Source organism: Talpa occidentalis, unplaced genomic scaffold (genome assembly GCF_014898055.3).
Source record: "Talpa occidentalis isolate TD23 unplaced genomic scaffold, MPIMG_talOcc4v2.1, whole genome shotgun sequence".
NCBI lineage: Eukaryota > Metazoa > Chordata > Mammalia > Eulipotyphla > Talpidae > Talpa > Talpa occidentalis.
Genome location: NW_026555331.1, coordinates 96,944,529 through 96,967,711, shown reverse-complemented (window position 1 = coordinate 96,967,711; position 23,183 = coordinate 96,944,529). Strand labels below are relative to the sequence as shown.

Sequence of the window (23,183 nt, the reverse complement as noted above, 5' to 3'; positions counted from 1 at the left end):
ATGATGAATAGGTTTTTTTAAGCACAAAGGTGCTGCAGAAGCACAGTTCCACAAAGAGCTTTGTAAGCTACTTTAAAATGTAAATGGAATGCTGTTGCGGGCTGGTCACTGATGGGACTCCCAAATCACTAATCCAAGATGACATTTTCTCTTTTTATTATTAGACATTCTCCTTCCACAGCTATAATTACATGCTTTTGCATTTCCAGAGGACTTCACATGCATTTTAAGTAATTATGGTCATATTTACCGTCATGACTCCAAAGGAAAGGCCGCCCTGTAAAAAACGTTAGGGAGTATTTCGTTCCTATCCTTGACGTCATTGCCACTCTTGCTGTATAAATAAATACCTTCTGATGGTAAAAACAGATAATAATGAATGGTTGCCAAGTTTCCTCTCCTCCAGACTGTCATGGAGGATTAAGTGTTAAAATGATGAACTTGGCTATAAATAAAAGGGATTATTTCATTATGAATGTTTTTTTTTAAATGTCAATTTATAACATGAGAAACTGCTCCATGTCCAAATTTAGAAGGGGAAAGAAGAAAATTTCAATTCAATTTACTACCTCAAGCTGAAAAACACTATTCATATTAACTTAGTTTTGGTTCCACAACTACCTAAAAACAAAAACAATACTTCCCTGATTCTGGAAGTTTATGTGTCACAGGCTGCAAAGAAAGAAAAGGAAGTGATGTTTTAAAATAGGCCTGTAAGTGACTCAATTACATTATAAAGAACTGTTTTTAACATCCTTTAGTTCTAAAGGTAAAATGTGGGTTATATTTGAAAAAGGTTTAAAATTATACTGCAAGCTGATTTACCTTATATTTTCTGAAATAAGAATCTCTTAGCAGAAACTTAGATAAGTGATAAATGCCAAATCTGACTCTAATAAACAATTATTTGTATTTGAGGTTTCTTTAATTAGCAATCTGATTATAAATTTAAATTTTCGCACTTGCCTTTTGGTCGTGGACTGGGTGACATAGATGTGGGTGAGAGACCCATGGGGAGGTGACCATGGCAGCTTATATTTTGATTTTGATTTTGCTCTTTTCCTTCCGGGCTTGGCTGTGTCATTGAATGGTGTAGAATATACTAGGTGGATTATACTAGGTGTTATACAAATGTTTGATGGACACAACTAAACTTAAAAGAATTCTTACTATATGACTCATTTTTCTCATTATATCGGATAGTTTATAGTATATGTTGCTTATAGTTGTCCTTAGTAGTCAAAAAAAGCGCTAATGCCAGGGTCAAAAAATTTTTTTTTATTTCCTTAAAAAATTGCTCCTCATGTTTTTGAGCTTCAACCAAGCTGATTTCAAGGAAGAGAAATTTGATCTGATACCTCTGACTATTGTCAACATTGGAATCTGTATTTCAATGCTTCAGCTCCACACTTTGACCCTGATGATAAGAGTAGCTTTAGATTCAGCTTACCTAATAGATTACATTTCAAAAGTAAATAAGCCAGATAGCCCAGTAAAAGTGAGACGTGCTTAGAGCAAGAGACATGGCTGCAGAGAAAACCCTGATTTTGAAGCAAAAGACTTGTTTTTTAGCCAAAATTTAGCACATACTGGCAATGTGAGCTTGGATTAGACTCTTTAGTCCCCTAAGATTATCCTTCTCCTATGTTAAATGAAGGCTATAAGGTGTTTACAACATGAATTTATTATGGGAAGTCATATGAGATATGAAAAAGTTGTGAGCACAGTGCCTCTTACATAAGTAGGTGAGAATGTTAAAGGTTACAAAACCCTGTATATACCTACAATGGAATATGGGTGATACCAGACCAAAAGAACTAAAGGATCCTGGAAATCATGACATAATAAGTAAAGAAAATAAAATTTAAGAAAAAAGACAACTGGCAAATAAGGTGTGTTGACAGTCACTTTTGTCTACTTAATAGATTAGAATTTAATTAAAGAGCAAATTAAGTTAGATACAATAAAAACATAATGCAGATTACACACATCTGGGTGAGGCATGGCTCCTTTTCTGAAGCAGTATCATTATAAGACTTCTACCCAGGATGTATGCAACACATAATTTATATGATATAGTCCAGTTTCTCGCAGCTTTTAATATCCTCTTGTTAGATAATCTTATTATTCAACTTTCTTTCCCTTCTCATTGACAAACAGATCAATTTTTTTCTTTGTTTTCTTCCTCTATTCCATGCTCTCAATGATGATCTTGTTACAATTTAGAATGAATATAATGGAATACCTCAGACACAAATGACTAAAACCACCCCATAAATTAAAAAATGGTTTCAAATAAGGGAGTTATTTTTTGTTTTGTTTGCTGCAGATATTAGGGCAGATGTTGGAATAGAATATGAGAATGGTTGTGATCCAGGTGACTGAGAAACATTTGAAGTTGTCTCTCAAATAGAGAGCTCATTATCTTTTCTGTAACACTTTTATCATGCCTGTTCTTTTTTCCTAAACATTGCTTACCCCTCTAATCTTTTAAAGGTCATCCATTTATCCATGACAATGGCCCTGTGTACATCCATATTATTTTTATGATTCATATAGGAAACTAACCCCTCATTATTCTTTTATCTGTAGCCACAAGAAAATTGAGTAACCGAAAGTCTGATATTCAAGTAGTCTTTCTGGGAATATTTATCCCCCCACTTCTCTACCTTTCTATCTTTCTCCTTTTTTATAATGGGATCCTGGCCAAGAGAAGTGTTCATGTATAAAAAAGGAATTACACAAAAGAGAAAGTCCAAAGACAGTCTTCCATTGGGATTTGTGTATTTACTTCACTGAGGTCCTATTTATTCCTGACCTAATTTGTGAATTAAAAAAATGTTTAAATAAAGCACAGATTAGAAAACTGAAATAACAAAATAAACTTTACTCAACAATTTAAAAGTACTATTAAACAAATTATATGAGCAAAATTCTAGAAATTATTACTATTTGATCTGTTAATTTTATTTTCCAGAACTCCTTAACATCTTGTATTTCCTAATCATCAATTAATAGCTGCAATGATAGAAGCTATAATTCACGTGCAAAAAAAATCAGTTTGCAGCTTTATAGCTATAAAACACAGATTGTTTTCTACAATTTCAAGTAGGTTATTTTAAGAATATAATTTTCTTGATATAATAATTTCTCATTGGCTTATTACTGGTTTCAAAAATTAACTATCAGGAAACATCAATGACACTTCTAAGTGTGTTTTATGCTAAATCTTGTCAAATCCCAGAAGTATGAACAATGAATGATTAACTCTCTAACAAAAAGGAAAAAGGAGTATGTGTTTTAATTTTCCCTGTGACTATAAATCCTCAACTAAAGCTTTTTTAAAGGAAACAAATCAAATATAGAATTATCTGGAGATTGTCACAAAAAATATTCATAACATGTACATGTTTAATTTGAAATGTTTCTTACAAATATTTCATATTGAAGAAAACTACAGTATTGAATTGGAAAACAAAAATGACACAAACAATAATTTTGAGATTATAACAAAAAATGTTCTCAAGTTATAATACAGATATAATCAAATAGCAATTATAATTCACGTAGAACTTTCATTAGAACTAGAAAATATATTCTAGTGAAATAACCAAGGAAAGATACACTATTCTCCTTTATGCTATCACAATTGTATTTATTTTCCTTTATGATTTTTATTACATTATAGCATAAAAACTATTTTACAAATCTGTTTTCTTGGTAGGACTTTCATTATCAGTGGTGGGGAAACTGGGAAATTTGAATTTCTGTCACCTTATTTTTTCTGTGACATGATAGAAGCCCAATAATTTCTGCAAAGGAGACCCTACTAGATTTTAGAACATTAAAAGCAATATCATTTAGTGTATTTTTGATATTTAATTTGAAATGGATCAATGACTAAGAATAGAAAGTCTGGTAAAATACCTAATTATATCCAAGAATGTAATATAGTAAAAAAGAAAATTCAGAGCAATGGTGGGTGGAAGGCTAGGGAAAGTCATTTAATAAAATGATATTGAGGTAACAGGTAAGTATTTTCAGGAAAAAAATTAATAAAAATTAATACTATATAATATTAATCTCTCCTCTACATGTATGTAACAGATGTATATATATGCATCTCTGTATATATGTATGTATATTATAAATAATTTGGCACATAGAAATTACCATAAAATAGAATTTTGTGCTTTTGAAAAAAGGATAGCTTTCTAAACTGAGTCAATAAAACAAACAAAAAAGTAAATTTTGTGTAACTGTTCAATCTTTAATATTAAGAAAAGTAGAAGTTACTGAAAAAGGAAAACAACTTACTGCAGAAACTTGTTTATCAAACACAAGAGATAAAAGGCTGATTTCTATGTTACAAGGAGAGGATAAACAATCTGACAGAAACACATGAAACTCAGAAGAAAAACAAGTCAATAATACAGACAGAGACAAGGGAAAGCAAACCCAAAAAAGAATATTCAGCCATTCTATTTTTCAAAGCCATACAAATTAAGACAATACCAAAGTACTATTTTACACAACCAGGGTTGTTCACACACTCTAACCGGATCCAGCACTGTGTTAAGACACATCTGGTGTGCCAGAAACAAACTAGGAAGTGGTGTGTGGGAGGAAAGAAAATTAAAGTTGTCAAACATATTTCTTTGGACATTCAACATAATCTGTTATTCTAATTATTTTGCTGGTATTTATGTAGCAAAGTCAATTATTATACAAACTAAAGTAAAACTTTTAGGTCCAACTCCCAACACTTCTTCTTCACTATTCCTCACATGGTGAAATGGGCATACCCACAATAAACATATTACATTGTAAAATTTTATATGTGGGTTATTATTCCCCTGAGTATTATATTATCCTACATGATCCTAAATACCCAACCATTTGATGCTTTTTGAGATCTATCAATAAGTGGAAAATTACTTCCTTAATATTCCCCTTCTAATCTGAGCAACTCTGAATAAGGCAGTTTTAGTGCCCAAACCAATGTCAGCAATATAGATAATATATAGTTTGGCAGGAAGACATAAATTGCCTGAAAACATCTAATAATTTCATGCAGACAACCAAGGAGTCCAGAAAATTCATTAACATTAAATTATACGGAATCAAGGCTCATAATCTTTTCATAATACAGTTCGCCTATAAAAATACAAGCCAGAAACACCTCAGAAAAGACCAGTCTAGTCCAGTTTCATAAATAATCATATGCTCAGAAAAACACTTAAAAATACAATTAAGTCTTGATCCATTAACCCAATTCAGAATGTGAAGACTAACAACTGACATTTATAAATCACATATGATGTTTCAAACACTATTCTAAAATGTTTGACATGTAAAAATTCATTTAATTCCTTACAGAACATTTTAGGTAAATAACATTAATTAGTTTGTCTATCGTGCAGCTGAGCAAACTAAAACAGAGACACTACGAAAGTTTAGTGTTCAAGCTGAGTTCAACCTGGGTTCATAGTTCTGGAGTCCACGGTCTCAACCACCCCTCTCTACTACCTATGTGCACCAAATCTTCCGCTGTGCTATTTCCTGTGCTGTCTCGCATCTTCCACTGTAACAATTACTCCCATGTCCACCAACCCAAAACACTGTGACTGTTTCAAGAGATGTCAGTTAAACTACGTCTTCAGAAACAATCTTATATTCGATTATTTCAATTCCAAGACTGGTATTGTAGCTTCTTAAATCTTAGCATCTTAAAACACAAAATCTTCAATCTATCTATGTGCAATTCAGTATCTTTTTACCTAAATGCCCTTAAACCTAATAAAAGAGAACAAATAATAGGCATAGCAATAACAATAGAGGAGAAGGCCTGAGTATCCAAAACATAATTGAGTTTTATATTATTTTTAATTTACCTTTGAATTAAGTACAATGGCTGCACATAGGAATAATGTGCTGTACAGGCAAAGATTTCTCAATACTAAAGAAACTGTGGAATATTTTCTGTGATGTCATGGGTAACTGTTAAAGACCATTAATGTAAAAAGTAGAAAAACAAGATAATCACTTTTAAATATCTGGAAAATATGAAGTAGTAAAACCTAACAATATGAAACTAAAAACCAAATAACAATTCCAAGAGAATTCTGTGCTGTGAAATTTTACTTAACTCAGGCCCAGAGGCAAAACAAGATCATCTGAATCTTCTTATAGCTAGGAATATATTTATTAAAATATAATGGTGATTGCTAGCAGAGATTAAACAGAAGATGGCAAATAAAGAGATAAATATCCTTTGCACTTTTCTTTATTTAAAAACGCCAGAACAATCTGGTGATGAAAAAGTAGAGAGAGATGTCTTTCATTTCCCATTACTATGAAGTATTCTAAGCACACACACAAAGTGCCAACTCTCATTATGAGCTACTTAATTCTCATTTATTTCCCTCAGTTGTAAATAATCAGTTGCCTTGGCTGACTTCACTACTCTTGTTCTTTCAATTCTATTCAGGATAATAAAGGGAAAATAATTCATTTTACCGGGGAGAAAATTGCAATGACATTGGCATCAGAATGCCGGTAGGAAACAAGAATGATAAAGAAGACAAGACAAAGAAATACACCAAAAGGAGAGATATTTGAAAGGAACTCTTCCTATGGGATGAGGGACCTGCAATTCCATACTTTTCCACATACGATTGGGTGGCTAAGTTATGAAGGACAGGCCTTCCCAAGTTGTGCCACCTTGACATGTGGGTATCTCAAGCTAACGTCAGTACAAGTCCCGTGGGCTTCAAGAGAGGCAGTTACCACTTCCTTAACTACATAATAGAATGAAGATTGGGGAAATTATCCACATTTAGGGTTACCTCCAGAAATAACCTTCCTATCAGATAAATCCATCTCTTGTGCAGGGCAAACATCTAGTTACAGCACATCTGGTTTTTGCCATGAGTCACCCTGCTGTTTATTTGGAGCCCTAGAAAACTATCTCATTCTTTAACTGAAGATATAAACACTTGTTTTTTTTTTCCCATTTACTCCAGAATTCACATCCAAATAGATTCTTCATATGTATGCAATTAAATTAGCTTTTTTCCTCCTGCTAATCTGTCTGATGTTGTTTTGCTTACTGAATCAGTCCAAGAAGACATTAGAGGGGAAGGAAAAACTTTCTTTTCTGTCCTAACAGTTCAACAGGGAGTAGTTGGAGCCATGGGGAGCTAGCTTCAGTCTTGGGTCTACTGTGTTTTCTAAAATCCAATATTATTTATAAAAAGGCAGTTGTTCTTTATCTTTTTGTCCTTCTTATGTTTATTCTTTTGTGGCTCAGAATATGAGAAGAATGGGACAGTATATAATAGTTTGGAATCTCAACCAAATGTAAAACAATTTTTGGCTGGCATTTGAAATTAATATTAAATATGGGGGATAAAGTTTTAAAAGCATTAAGGCAAACTACCAAAAGAACAAAACCTGAGAGAGGGAATGGAGGCAGATTTTTAGGCAGTCCCAGGGAAGCTTGTGTTGAGATGGTCTTGAATTCCAGCCTAAACATGTCATCACTGCATATGAAAACTAAGGAACTGGAGCTGGTTACCATACATGTACAGAGGACTGGACCAAACTGTTTCTTGGACACATACAGGTGCTAATAATCATTGTTAAAACTAAAATGAACTAGCATTGGAAACAGCTTTAAAAATGAAAATCTGGGCCTCCCTAGTGGAACAAGGAGTTAAAAAGCAGCACTACAAAGCAATCCACAGCCACTGCAGCAGTGGATCACATGGATCACATGGCGCAGCAGATCTCTCCTGTGTCGCCTGCTGCTCCCCTCAGCAAAGTATTTCAGTCATTCTGCCTGTTCTACTCCCTACTCTGTCTCTGGTGAATCCTCTCACCCCTTGCACCTCTGGCCTGTACCCCAGTTCTTGTATGCATAAATAAATTTAAAAAAGATGAAAATCCAAGTCAGTTGCACACCACAAGACTGAAGTCAATCAAAAGTCAGAGCATCTCTCTTTACCCATCCCCCCCAATAAAGGTGTTGATCTGCAGAAGCTTTAGAAAGTTCTGAGGAAGGCAGAATTATAATAAAAAGATTAAAAGACAGGACATTGACCTTTGTGAAAAGATCAGAAACAAAAAGAATAAGCACTGGGCTAAAGGAAAGTAGTCTCTCCTTGTATTATTTTTAAAGTTCTTAAGTTCTTGGAAATATTATTTAAAATATTGAATCCTCACTTTGCCCAATGGTGTTAATCTACCACCAAAACCCAATAAAATCCCAAATTAGCTTTCTGATGAAATATGACTTTTAGGATATATCCGGAACCCAATGTGATCCTATAGATGACATTTTCCAAACTCCTCAGAAAATGCCAAGAAACATCTGAGCCAGGCCAAAAAGTGCTGAAATGTTCCACTGACATAGAACCCACAAGTCAACATGAAGCGTTCATTAGAAGATACAATCGGTGAGTGCAGTTTTCCAAGGATTCAGCCAGAACTCATAGCTTATTGAAAAAGTTCTCAAACCTAAAATGATTCCAAATAGAGCTTTGTATGAGAGGGGAATTCTGCATTAAAATTTATCATTTGCAATTAGTGGATTCAATTGCTTCCTTTACATCTGCATTTTAATCCTTCCCAGAAATACTTTACAAATTACAGGTAACTACAGTCTGAGCAAAACTAGAACTTCTGTGTATTTTTAAACAAGTCAATTGTTTCAATGAGATAAGTACATTATTTCCACCAGACAGATAATTGTTTTCTTGTTCAATTGCATTACATTTGTGTATCCAGGTATAAAATGTTACAAATGGAAAATTACTGAGAAGCAAAGCAGTCATTAGTGTGACTTATAAATGGAGCAAAGTTGTCACAAAAGTTTTACTAATGCTTTTGTATGTCCCTGAATGTGCAAATCTCTTTTTAAATCTCAAAGATCTAATTTCAGGGCAAATAGTAAAAGCAGATTCTCTACCTATGTATAACACAAACAGAACTAAGATATCAGATGACCATCATGTATGGCTAAATGACTCGAACATAAATATACATAAAAATAAAATGAATTTGAGGATAAATTTCTTCATAAGAAATACACTTTTGGAAAAAAAATCAAAGTCATAGGAATTAAAATGTCCAACTTAATTCTATATATCTGCCTCAGTTTTTCTTTAAAGTGAAAAAAAAAGAAAAAGGAAAGCCTGGATCTCAAGTATCTACAGCAGAATATTAAATTTGGGGAAGGGCCTCCCCTGGTGGCGCAGGTGGTTGAACGCAGTGCTGTGAAGCTGTCCGCAGCCTCAGCAGCATGAGTTCGATCCCCAGCCAGGGAGCTACCCACATGGCACAGCAGACCTCTCCTGTCTCGCCTGCTGCTCCCCTCAGCAGTGTATTTCAGTCAGTCTGCCTTTCCTGTTCCCTGCTCTGTCTCTGGTGAATCCTCTCACCCTCCTGCACATCTGGCCTATACCCTGGTTCTTGTATGCATGAATAAATATATATATATATATATATATATATGGGGAAACTGGAGTGGGTTAATTGTTGCCCTCGAGGATCTTACATCTACAGCAAGAGACAAACTAATGTCAACAGAAAACTTGGTTAACCAAGTAGTTTTTTATGCATTGTCTCACCTTTCTCCTGTAGCTCCGTAATTCCCTCCTGGAAGCTTCAACCAAATCCTTGCCCTCTGTTCTTCTCTCTCACTCCCCTGTAAACTTGGGTCTCTCATATATGTGACTTCTGTTCAACTGCTGCAGATGATCCTAAGAAGCCACACCAAACTGAGCTCACAGAAGTTAACTACCTTACTACAACCCTTTAAATAATTTAACTTGAATGTCTAGTATCACTTCAGAGTCAACAAAATCCAAAGCAAATCCATTTCCCTCAACACAACTGCTTATACCATTTCTATTTCTTACGTATTATTCTCCTGAAGTTTCAGTCCCAAATTTTTAAGTCATCTTTAATTCTTCCCTTACTATGGTTCCCAAATCCAGTCAATTTCCATATTCTGAGTGTACTAAGGTTCTCCAAAGAAACAGAGAATTATAATGAACTGGCTCATGTAATATGGGTGCTGTAAAGTCTAAAATCTGCAGCACCAATGTCCCAGTTAGAGTGCAATGACCAACAGGCTGCTGCAGAACCAGGAAGAACCAATGATGCAGTTCCTAGGCTGTCAAGCAGAAGAATTCTCTCTTTCCTGGGGAAATCAACCTTTTCTTCCAATCAGGCCTTCAGCTAATTAGATGAGGCCCACCTCATTATGGAAGATAATCTGCTCAGTGTAAGGATTTATATTAATCTTATCTAAAAGCACCCTCACAGAAACACCCAGCATAATATTTGATCAAATATCTCAGCACCCTGTGGCTCGATAAAATTGAAACAAAAATTAACCACCACATGATGGTTTAGTTTTCAAAAGTTTCATACTCTTTCTTCATTCTCATTTTCTCTCCCATTACCTCAGCTCAGGTCCTTATGATATCCTATAAGTTTTCAACACAAGGGTGTAAACCACCAAGCCTCTTCCACATCCTTTAGTTTAGACATCACTGGATAGGCTATGGATACATTCATTTGCAAAAGTGTTGTAAAAATAACCCCTCATCCCTGTTCTAGTCTTTAATTCACGTAGGCATCTTCTTCTAAACAGATCCAATTCCTTTCCTTATTACAGATTGTTCTACATAATCCAGACCTTCTTGGACTACTGACCTGTTTTGTACATCACTCTCCTAAATCAGAATTAATGTTGGAACTGAACAATAGCTTCAATATCTTCTTTCTTCTTCATTGCCCATTCCCTCCTCAACATATTCCCATTCTCCAGAAAGCACCAAGCACTCTTTTCCTACCCCAATCCCACCCACCTGCCAAGGTCTGTCACAAACTTCAGTTCCTTTCTAAAATTTTCCTAATTTTCCACATAAACTGCTTAGATTTTTAAGCTTCATGTGCATTTAAACTAAATAAACCACCAGCCTTCTCGCTCACTCTTGTCCATGAATTCATTTCTATTGCACATACTCTTCCCTGACTCCTCCCCAGCTTCTACCCATCACCTCCAAATACACTGCTTCTATTCATTTTAGACTGAAAAATCTTTGCCTTCATGATGTGCCAGGCACTGTGAAAGGCAATGTACATACAGAGCAGTACTATTCTCAACAAAAGATACTAATGGGAGAGAAATAAATATTCAAATGATTATAGAGTAACATACTGCATGTTATAACAAAGGCAGATACAAATCATTCAAGGAATACATGGAATACAATAAGGAAAAACTAAATTATCCTATTAGAACAATGGGGGGGAGGGTAAACTTAGCAAGAGGAAAAGAGGAAATGCCACTTCACGTACTGAGAATAGTCAATGCAGAGATGGAGACGTTATATATAAACATCTATATATTTTACAAATATGTAGATAGATATTTTACATATGTAAACATAAAACATATGTATGTTTAAGGTGATACATAAAGTGATGTGTGTTTATGATGATACATTCACACAATGGCAAACATGTTGAGTCTAAAGAATTAGAACCAATGTCTGTTAATACTGAAACTGTTGAGTCCTCAAGTTGAGTGGGGCTAGGGGGAAGCAGGCATGGCTAGAACATGGAGCCAAGCAACTTCTACCCAAGAGAATTAAAGTCCCAAAAGTACTGGTGAAATTTTTTTGGTCTTTTACCCATGACCATGAAGAAAAAAAGATCTTTCACAACTCATATGGCCACTAACGTAAACTCATCTGGCAATAAAAAGTGGCCCACAGACATAAGGATATTTAGTGTCTTCATTAATATAATTTGTTATTAACATCTCTAAATTTCACTGCAGAAATATTATTGTTATTTTTAAGAGCTTACCTCAACCCATTAAAGTGGCATGACATATAGTTATATGTTCTATAATACCTTCTTAAAATATGATCATTTCTCAGTTCCAAAACATAGATTGCCCTTAGGGTTTTAGATAGAATTCAATGGACCTTAGATTTTGAGATACCGCAGAACCAGTCAGATACAGAAAGGGGTCTACTATCCAAAATAAAATAAGGTTACAGAGTCTCTGGAAGATCCACTTAAAATTGTTTTCGTTAAATAAAGAATAATTTGGGTCTCCCCGGTGGCGCAGTGGTTGAGCGCTGGGTTGCGAAGCTGCCCGCGGCCTCTGTGGCGCCGGTTCGATCCCCGGCTGCTCCCTGGCCACCAGTGGAGGGTCCCGCATGGCGCGCAGACCTCTCCTGCCGCCCGCTGCTCCCCTCAGCAGTGTACTTTGTCAGTCTGCCTGCTCTGCTCCCCGCTCTGGCTCTGGTGAGCTCTCTCACCCTCCCATGCTTCTGACTGTACCCAGTGCATGTATAAACAAAACAAACAAACAAACAAATAAATAAAACATGCCTCTATTAAAATAAATAAATAAATAAATAAATAAATAAAGAATAATTTTTCAGTGCCACATATATCTATTATTGGCCACCTTTGTGATTGATCAGTGGCAGTGTTTATTTTACTTAAATAATATTAATTAAAAGTCAAAAAAATTGAATTATCGATCATGAACTTTTAAATCAACACTTTTCCTCTCCTTGTAGTGCCAAGAATATCAGAGGAAAAAAAGAGTAAAACAACATTCTCTTTGCCTCCTATAACCTTAATAGATAATTTCCTGGAATTGTCTATTCAAATAGAAAATTAATTTCCATGCACAGCTGGAAATACCACATTGGCAAGTGAGGAAAACATCAAACACAAGTAGATTGAATTAAAAGTGGAAGACTATAAAGACTCAGCAAAATAGAACTTGCTCTGTAAGATGGCTTATATCAAAACAGCTTTTCTCTGTTTATTTAATATATGAATATATCTTTAAAAGTAAAGTAGCAATAATCAAGGAAGCTTTGGATCTAGAGAAATATTATTAGGGGTTAAAAGGAAAGAAAGTGAGTTCACATTCCTCTTGCCAAGGATGAAAGAGGTCCTGCACAACACATGTAAGGTTGAGACACTGCTGCTCACTTCATAGCATCAAACCAGGGTTGTTTTGGTTTTATTTTTTTCTCCCTACTTTGTAATGATGGAAAAGTGCCAGGAATAGGCAGTGGTGATGGTTACGGAATAACATAAAAGTTTTTAATGCCACTAAAGTATACACTTAACAAGGGTTCAAATGGTAATGTGTAATATATTTTTCACAATAAAAAATAATTTCAAAAATATACAAAAAGTTCTTACAAATCAATAATTAAAATAAAATAGTCCAAAAGAAAAATATGCAATGACCACAAGCAAAAATTTAAAAAGGGGAAGAAAATGCAATAAATATGTGGGAGAAATGTTCAAAATCACTAATCAAGTAAAAATAAATACAAACTGTCTTGTTCAGTATTTTAAATTAGCAAATATTCAAAATGCGGACCAAAAAATACAGTTTTCTGGACCCACCAGTAAGATCAAATTGCTTACACATCTCCTTCCACTGGCTTAGACCTAATGGTTATCCCTCTGTAGTGACAGCCATCAAGAAAAAGGAGGCTCATGGTGTCATCATCTGGGACTTCTCCCGGATGCTATTAACTGCCTCAGGCAATGACTTAGTAGCCTATATTCAATTAATAACCAAACTAAACAGAGCAATACACTTTGCACTTTATTATCTTTGGCAAACATCCTCAAAACCCTCATGTTTCAGTAAATCGGTTAGCATCCAACATAAGATGAGGGATCAATTTTAATATATGGATATTCATTTCCCATAAAGGAGGACGTAAGTGGCTGGCACAAAGCAGGAGCTCAATAAATATTTATTGAACTCAGTAGCTTTATTGGAAGTTAATAAAAAATACCTGCATTATTGATGAAATTTATTAAGTTATTGCTCTAACTTTCTACCTGATTTAACCTGTGGAAAATTAACTGACCTTATCTACAGAGAGAGCTGTAAAGGTTCTGTTCTTTTCCATTTGGTATCACAAGTATTAAGTACTGACCCTCAGAGGCCTAGTGTAGATTTATCTCCACAGACTCAGCATTTTATACCCACTTTCTGGTGTCACAAATACAGAAATACTAGAACGGGGGGGGGGGAGTGAGGGAATACATCGACGAGGTACAGATGATCAAAAAATTACAACAGGACTCTCCACATAGCTCTCCATAGTGGTTAGACCAGTTTGCACTCCCACCAACAGAGCAGGAGAGTTCCTTTTTCTCCACATCCTCGCCAACATTTACCTACTAAACATAGAGCTTCCATATGATCCAGCAATTCCACTCCTAGGTATTTACCCAAAGAACACAGAAACATCAACTCCAAAGAGCACCTGCACCCCTATGTTTATAGCAGCACTGTTTACAATAGCTAAGCTTTGGAAACAACCCAAATGCCCAAAAATAGATGACTGGATCAAGAAGATGTGGTACATATATACCATGGAATATTACTCAGCATTCAGAAAAGATAAACACATGCAATTTGCAGTAACATGGATGGCGCTGGAAGGGATCATGCTCAGCGAAATAAGCCAGAAAGAAAAAGAAAAATACCGGATGGTCTCACTCATAGCAGGAATCTAGAAAACTTAAATAAGGGACCAGGAAAATGAATAACTATAAGAAAGTGAAAATCAAAATCAACAAAAAATTATGAACCAGAGACACTCTATGGGGAGGGGAGGGATTGGGGTCAAAATAAGGGGATTGCAATTGTATGGGGAATATAAAAATAAAATTCATTTTAAAAAATAAATATTAAAAAAAAATTTAAAAATTAAAAAAAAATTATAACAGGGAGACTGAATGACAGATAAACCACCTCAAGGAGACCCACTTAAAATGTCAGTCGGCCTCTTTCAATTTCCTCATCAGAGAAATGGGAGGACTCAGCAATGACTTTCAAGCTTCCTCAACTAATATTCACACTGAAAAATACATTTCATTTTGGGCCTTCCTGGTGGTGCAAGGGGTTAAGCACAGCACTGGGAAGCTGTCCGCAGTCTCTGCAGCACCACTTCGATACCCCACTAGTCAGGGAGCTGCCCACATGGCGCAGCAGACCTCTCCTGTCTCTCCCACTATTCCCCTCAGCAGTGTATTTCAGCCAGTCTGCCTGTTCTGTTCCCCACTCTGTCTCTGGTGAATCCTTTCACACCCCCACACCTCTGGCCTGTACTCCAGTTCTTGTATGCATAAATAAATAAATCTTTAAAAAAATGCATTTCATATTAAGACCAGTAAGTATATTTACACATATATAAAAACATGCTTAGGTGTATAAAAATCATACATCAGTTTTACAATTAAAACTCAATATATGTGCACTATGGTATGCTGTAAAATGGTCTAGTGTATTCCATTGTTTAATTGCAACCTACTAAATATATTTCATGGTCCACTAATAGTTCACAACACTGTACTAGATGATTTCTTTATAGTTCATTTTTTAAAATTATGCTTTTATTTAGGAGCAATCTAAAGATATCCACCACTCCCAAATACTACTTTCTCAATGATCTTTCAAAGTTAATTCCTTAGTGAAAGAATGTAATCCCTACAATATCTTTGTTTCCTCTTTTTCTTCATGGTAAATAACTGTGCTCCTTTCCACATAATAGGCTTTATAACGTTATTTTCCAAGGGTACATGACTACTGTCAAATTTGACAGCAGAAGTGTACACAAGGGATTTTGCAGTAAAAAGTCAAATATCTACTAAAGGAACTCTTTTTTATCCATAACAAAATACATATGAATCTTTGCAACCCATCAGGCAATAGCCAAGAAAAAGTCAAAATGATACTCATGTAACAGCAGCAGCAAACCATATAAATCTTGATTTTAATTAAATGAAACATATTTTAAAGTAGTCATATTCTCCTTTCCAAACTACAGAAGGTGTTCTTCAATGTAAAAATATTCTAACTTTCTAGAATAGCATTTATAGTAACTTCTGTAGATTTTCTCAATCGTCTTCTACAATAACCCCTCCTCATTCCATCTCATTTCCACCACCTTCAGAAATACTACAAATTTGTGGACATTTAAAAATCTCCTGTTTAGGGCCTCCCCGGTGGCGCAGCGGTTGAGCGCTGGGTTGCGAAGCTGCCTGCAGCCTCTGCAGCCGGTTCGATCCCCGGCTGCTCCCTGGCCACCGGAGATGGGTCCCACATGGTGAGCAGACCTCTCCTGCCGCCCGCTGCTCCCCTCAGCAGTGTACTTTGGTCCTTCTGCCTGCTCTGCTCCCCGCTCTGGCTCTGGTGAATTCTCTCACCCTCCCACGCTTCTGACTGTACCCAGTGCATGTATCAAACAAACAAATAATAAATAAATAAATAAATAAATAAATAAATAAGACATGCCTCTAGAAAATTAAAAAAAATAAAAAATAAAAAAAAAATAAAAATCTCCTGTTTAAAAAAAAAAATCTGGCTTTGAGTCAAACAATACTTACCAATCACAATTTGTTTTTTATTTTTTTCATTACATAGCTGGGAAAAACCTTTGTTTATTTCTACCTGTTAGAGCTTGAAAACCTTGCAAACTTTGTCTTAGAGTCATGACAATCTTGACATAGTATCCACACATATCATCTGTCCTTGTCAATGATTCCAAAATACCTTGTTCTAAACCTTCTCTTGGCTTCTAAGGTTACAGGGTAAAGAAAAAGTAAGTTCATTGTGTAGTTAATATCACTTAAATATTTTAATCATTGCAATTTATAAAATAAAGTGCAAAGCCTAAAATTTCAAATTTAAAAAGCAATTCAATTCATAAATATCAAAAAAATACTTATGTCAAAAAATTAGGTCCACTGTGTTTCTTTAATCAAAGCATTCTGTGTATTTTCCAAACTTGGCAAGACACATTTTATTTTTAATTTTTGAACTACTAATTTGGGAGAAAAAACAAACACCATTAACTTCCTCTTCAGTCACTAGCTCTCTGTGCCATGTGTTTTTATCGCTTCCTGCTACAAGAAAATACGTTTGCAACAAAGAATGATATTCCAAAGAGAGTTCTCTGGGTTAGTCTAAAAGCATTCAGGAATTTAGAAATAGCATAAACATATTTAAGTAATGGTACAAGATAAGAAAACCTTCAATTTTTTTTAAATTACATGATTTCATCTAAGGCTCAAAACAGATCCATAAAGACTATTTAACAAATAAAATGAGTTAGTCAAATTAAATCCTTTATCTACACAGCTAATACATTATAGTTTAAATTTAAATTTATTCTGATTCACATCCAACCTCATGGTGGAAACAATATTACGGTGTATCCTATGGGTCTTTTGATCAAACTGTAGGTTTTTATTTTAACTCATTTTTCTAAACTGTCTTGGGTTTTTTGTATGTGAGTGGTGAGAAGCATTATCAATAGGGAATAGAGCTGATAAGAACATTAAGACTGAGTTATTCTATATCCTAAGTTGTGTCCAACAGGACTTATTAAGTCTTATGCACTAAGTATGGTAAATACTAGGGATCCTGAACAAAATGTCAATTATAACACTTGTCCTAAGGAATTAGTAAAGACTAACTATGGTAGTCTACTCAAGGTTTTATATCAACATACCATAGACTATGTGGCTTAAGCAAAAGAAATTTATTTCTCACAGTTCAGGAAGCTAGCAAGTCCAAAAACAAAGTGCTGCCAATGTCTGGATGAGGACCCTCGCCAAAGGTAACCTTATTGCTGAGAGAGAGAGAAGGCTTTCCTCTTCCTCTTCTCACAAGTGCACTAAGCCCACTATGACAGTTCTACTCTTATAATTAATCTAAACCTAATTATTTCCCAAAGCCCCTATTTGAAATACTGGCAGTAGGGCTTCAACATTTGAATTTGGGGTACTGTAAACATTTACCTTTTAACAGGAATCCAACAGGCAAAGAAACAATCACAATTAATTTGATACAAGCAATTCAAATGTATTACCACTTAATTGGATACAACTAATATTTATTGATGGTAAAAGGGAAGTAAATTTTTGACAGTAGATGAAACCCATGAGCTAGATAATATTCTTCACATTTTACAAATGAGGAAACTGAGGCTCAGAAATGCTAATTTGTCTGACATCAAAAAGTGTGGAGTTTAGATAGACTGTATATAAAACACTAATCTCTCTATTTTCAAAAGTCCAGCCTTCTTCCATTGGAACAGGATAGCTGAAGCAAGGGCATCATCCTCCCTGTCTCTTCCAAGTTGTGCATAGTTTGCTCTCCCTACCAAGAAAGGGAGCAGCCCCAAGAGTCAGGTGCAAGCATACACACCATGTATGACCGCATTAGTATGGATGGTGACTATGGCCCAAATGTTGATGCAACAAACAAGTCAGGGAACTAATTATCACCACATGTCTAGACTACCAGTTCCACCTAGAAAAAAGAGTATTTTACCTAAAAAGACAGTGGATCCAGGAGTTTCGTGCCATATATAGAATGAATATAATTCTAAAAAACAAAATTTCATAAGCAAAGTGTCAGGAAAATAAAGATTCATCCATAAATATTATATCAACATTTTTTAAAAGCAATTTAATGTTGAAGAAAATAAATCTGGAAAGGAATGACAGATCTCACATAGCTTTCTTCAGTTCTTAGTAAGTCAGCAGAACTTGGTGAATACTAAGGTGGTAGCAAAATTTGCAGATTATACAGGGCACTGTGTGTAGTAGGGGCTATATGCTGCAGATGAATGACTAGAAGAATAGATGGATACAGGAAAGAATAAATTAGTATTCACACTACTTGGTCACATTCAGAATGTATAATTAAATATCTCATTTTACTTAGGGGTTTTAAATGATTTCTCCACTTTCCAATTAAATATCTATCCATATTTACTTCTCAGCCTAATTTGTATGATAGCCAAAGGGTCTAGATTTGCTGCTTTCAAAAACAAAGAACTTACATGCTACATTTTACTTGCAATTTTTTTTAAATTGTGGGTTTCATAAAAATGCTATATTTAAAAGGAATTTGGGTGAAATTGAAATTACTGAGAATTTTAACACCTGTAAATATGTAATGTGGAAATAGAGATATTTTTTAACTAGGCAGCTTTGCTTATTAGCGGAGCAAAGTGGGAAGACTAAAAGAAAAGACAAAAGCAATGATCTTTAATACAGTGAATTACTAAACATATTTCAATGATAATAGAGCTTTATATACTAAAGTCTTTTTTCTACTCTTGTTTCTAAATCTTACTGTTTCAGTGTCTTTTAACTTACAATATTGAGAGTCTTTTTATAAGTCTTATTATAAGTCATCATTTTGGGGAAAAGCAAGCCATATATGTGTATGTGTGTGTGTATATACATATAACATATATATACATATACACACACACACAAAATTTTAGTGGAACACTTCATGTGTAAGTTAACTATATTTACAAGTTAAACTCCCTTATGTGTTTCATATTGTGCTCACCTTAAAATATCTCATGCTCCAGTTTGCACTCCCACCAGCAATGTAAGAGAATTCCTTTTTCACCACATCCTCACCAACATTTGTTGTTGCTTGTTATTTTGATATGTGCAATTCTTACTGGTGTAAGGTGGTGTCTCAGTGTGGCTTTGATTTGCATTTCCCTGATTATCAGGGATGTTGAACATTTTTTGGAAAGCTGTCTGGAGGTTCCTCAGTCTACTAAAAATGGAGCTACCATACGACCCGGTAATTTCACTATTAGGGATCTACCCAAAGGACACAAAAACAATGATTCAATAGAGCACCTGTACGCCTATGCTTATTGCAGCACTATTTACAATAGGTAAAACCTGGAAACAACCCAAATACCCAAAAATAGATGACTGGATCAAGAAGATGTGGTATATATACACAATGGAATATTATTCAGCAATCAAAAAGATAAACTTATGTCATTGGCAGCAACGTGGATGGAGCTAGAAGGAATTATGCTCAGTGAAATAAGCCAGAGGGAAAAAGAAAAATATTGGATGGTTTCACTTATAGCAGAAATATAGGGGAATCAAATAAGGCATCAGTGTTAAAAAAAATAGTAACAGTACAAAACACAACAAAGCAAAAATAGGCAATTATAAATCAGAGACATCCTGCAAGGGAGGAGGAGGGAGAGGGGTGAGAGGGAGGGAGGGAGGAGCACAGGGGACTATAGTGATGGTGCATGGGTGCCTTTGGGAAGGAGATTCTATGGGGACTCAATCTAAGGGGATAGGGGGAAGCAAATATTGTCGAAAAAATTTAAAAAACGATAAATGTTAAAATAAATAAAAGTATAAAAATGCTGAAAATATATATATCTCACACTCACAAATATGGGAGAAAATCATCTCTTTGGAGAGTTCACTTTAATTTGTCTCTGGGCTTTTTGTCACTTGGCTTGACTCCCTGTGATGGGTGAGAAAGGGTAGCTAGGAGAAATGAGGGATGACTAGGTGGTTCTCGCTGATTCCCTCAGCACATAGCAGTATAGCAGGAGTCCCAGGAGCATACCTGTGCTCTGAGCCTCTTAGAAGTCCCCTGGGCCTTCCCATGCCCCATAAGAACGTGCAAATCCCTGAAGATTCTGGCTTGGTAGGTTCAAGTGGGCCTGAGTATTTATGCTTTAAAAGACACAGATGATTCTAATCAGACAAGCCTGAAAAGACACTGGTATGTATGAGAAAAAGAATGTTGAGGGAGAAGGTTTACATGTGGTTAGTCACACACACTGGACACTAAGATAGTCTTATGAACACTGGCAATTTTTAACAGTCTTATGAACACTTCCATAACAGGCCATGGAAGATTTTTTAGAAAGGAAATAGTTAGATTTGAGCTTTAGTAAGAATCACCAGGCAACATTATACAATTAGCCTGAATGCAGAAGATCCTAAAATAGAAAGACTAGTTGGAAGCCTACTACAATAATTATAGAAAGAAGTAATGAGTGCTAAAGGTTGGCAACCAAAATGGAAGTTGTTGTCAATCAAGATCAAGCTGACTTGATATGGAGGGGAATTGAGTAAGGGTTTTCAAAATCATCCTTGTTTTAAGCACAGGTGGCTATCTCAATGTTCATAGAAATAAAAAGGTCAAGAGGATTTAGGCTGGGCAAATTATGAGTACATGAATTAATGTGATTTGTCAAAGAAAAACATTTGCTGGGAGAGATGATAGGCTTTTAATCCCAGTTATACTATCTTTTTGCTAAGAGGCACTGGGCACACCTCTCAAACTCTCCGAACCTTAAGACTCCTGGTTTATAAAACATGTTACAAAACCTATTTTGTGGGACTGCTGTGGAGATTAAATGACATTATATATAGCACTTAATACACAACAGGAGCTTAATAGGCAATTTCATTTTTCCCTGCTTTTATTTCACTGATTTTATTTTCAATGACTTAACACCACTCCAGACACACAGTAGGCATTCAAATTTTTTAATGAATGTCTATTGCTATTACAATTCTATTGAAGACTGAGAAAAGATCATGGGATTTGCCCATTAGACAGTAATTGGTACACTTAGAGATTGCTTAAATGCCTAGGGGTTTAGAATACTTGGGGGAAGTAAAAGTCCGTCCAAGTATTTTGGTGAGGACACTTTAAATCAAGTACTATTGCAGAGTAAAAACTTTTTGTTGGTATTTTTTCTGCATTTAAAAGAAATAAAGTTTTCCAGTTAGAGAACAAAAACACGTTTTATTAACATTAACAGTTTTTAAAACACCTTGCTTTATTTAGTTTTTACAGCGTATTATTTCATTTGATCTTCAGCCCCTAGAGTTAAGGATTTTAGTTACAACTATCATTGTTTCTATTTTAAAGATGAGAAAACAGATTCAGAAAAGGTGAGTGGCTTTTAATGCATGAGTGTCAGAGAATTTAATTGAAATCTTCTGACTTCACGTTTTCTGAGTTTCCCACTACACACGCTCATCAAGCCCCTTCATTTTTCCCAAAGAGCTGTCTTTTATCCTTATTCCCATTCTCCTACAATTTGGATGTGAAAAATGGGACAGAGTTTTATAAGCTTCAGGAAGTTCCTCAAACCCAACCAACACCAGACAGCACCCATTTTCCACTAGTCCAGCCAAAGGCAGACACTACTGCCAACAGTTTACCTGCGAACTTCTTAGTCTCGACAGGAAAATCTGCTGTTCACTTGGAAAATAACAAAACCATCATTCTGGAAGTTTTCATGTGAGGAAACTAACAAACTTTACTTTCTGACCTAAACTAATTGGTTCAATTAAAAAAAAAAAAATTCAGTATGGCTACCTTGTTCTATTTATCATGGTGTTAGTTTGCTTGAATTCACATCCTAGCCCTAACTAGATCAGAACCCTGTACGTGTTAATTATTCTCTGATATTTGTTTCTCATCTGTAACAAGGGGATTTTAGAAAATAAAAGTTTTACTGGATTAAAGGAGATACCACATAGAAAGCAACTGGCACACTCAGAACTTGAAATATAATGAACACTCAATGTAGTCAATGCTATTTAGCAATGTGTGATTCTCCAGTCTTAAAGGGAAGACAAGGCCAGCCATAGTGATCAAGTACTCTCCACAAAGTGGCCAGATATTTTTTCATAACAGTAACCATGTTTTCCTTATTAAAGAGAAAAAACACCCAAGAAATCACTGGGTTTTTCTCACTGACTGTGTCACATTCACACCATTGATTTGAATTAATCATTTGTAAATTAACATACATTTTCAGTTCAAAAATTGGGATGGAGTGAGGGGGAAGACTAGAAGCTAGACCCAGAGCTGAGATTTAGTAATCTTTTTTTTTTTTTAAGATTTATTTATTTATACAAGAACCGGGGTACAGGCCAGATTCGCGGGAGGGTGAGAGGATTCACCAGAAACAGAGTGGGAAATAGAACAGACAGACTGACTGAAATACACTGCTGAGGGGAGCAGCGGGGCAAGACAGGAGAGGTCTGCCGCGCCATGTGGGACCCTCACCAGCTGGCTGGGATCGAACCACTGGCCTCTGCAGTCCGCGGAGAGCTTCACAGCGGGGCGCTCAACCGCCTGCGCCACCAGGGGAGGCCTGATATTTAGTAATTTTAAACAAAGAATAAGTTTATTTTTTAATTTATTTATTTTATTTTATTTTTTTGTGGGATCCTCACCAGCGGCCGGGGAACGAACCGGCGCTGCAGAGGCTGCGGGCAGC

General features: G+C 35.4%; 1 protein-coding gene and 1 non-coding gene across 2 annotated transcripts in view; one reads left to right on the top strand and one right to left on the bottom strand.

Moving 5' to 3' along the window:
- Positions 1 to 23,183, bottom strand: part of HDAC9 (histone deacetylase 9) — an 853,144-nt gene that overhangs the window by 740,700 nt on the left and 89,261 nt on the right. Inside the window, exons 4-5 of the mRNA XM_054692408.1 lie at positions 18,419 to 18,472; positions 16,468 to 16,658 (exon numbers count right to left, since the gene is read on the bottom strand). The gene's annotated coding sequence lies outside the window, so the exon portion shown is untranslated. The remainder of the gene's footprint in view (positions 1 to 16,467; positions 16,659 to 18,418; positions 18,473 to 23,183) is intronic.
- Positions 12,945 to 13,064, top strand: LOC119251942 (U6atac minor spliceosomal RNA). The gene has a single exon (XR_005126666.1). It is a non-coding gene; the product is annotated as a U6atac minor spliceosomal RNA (small nuclear RNA).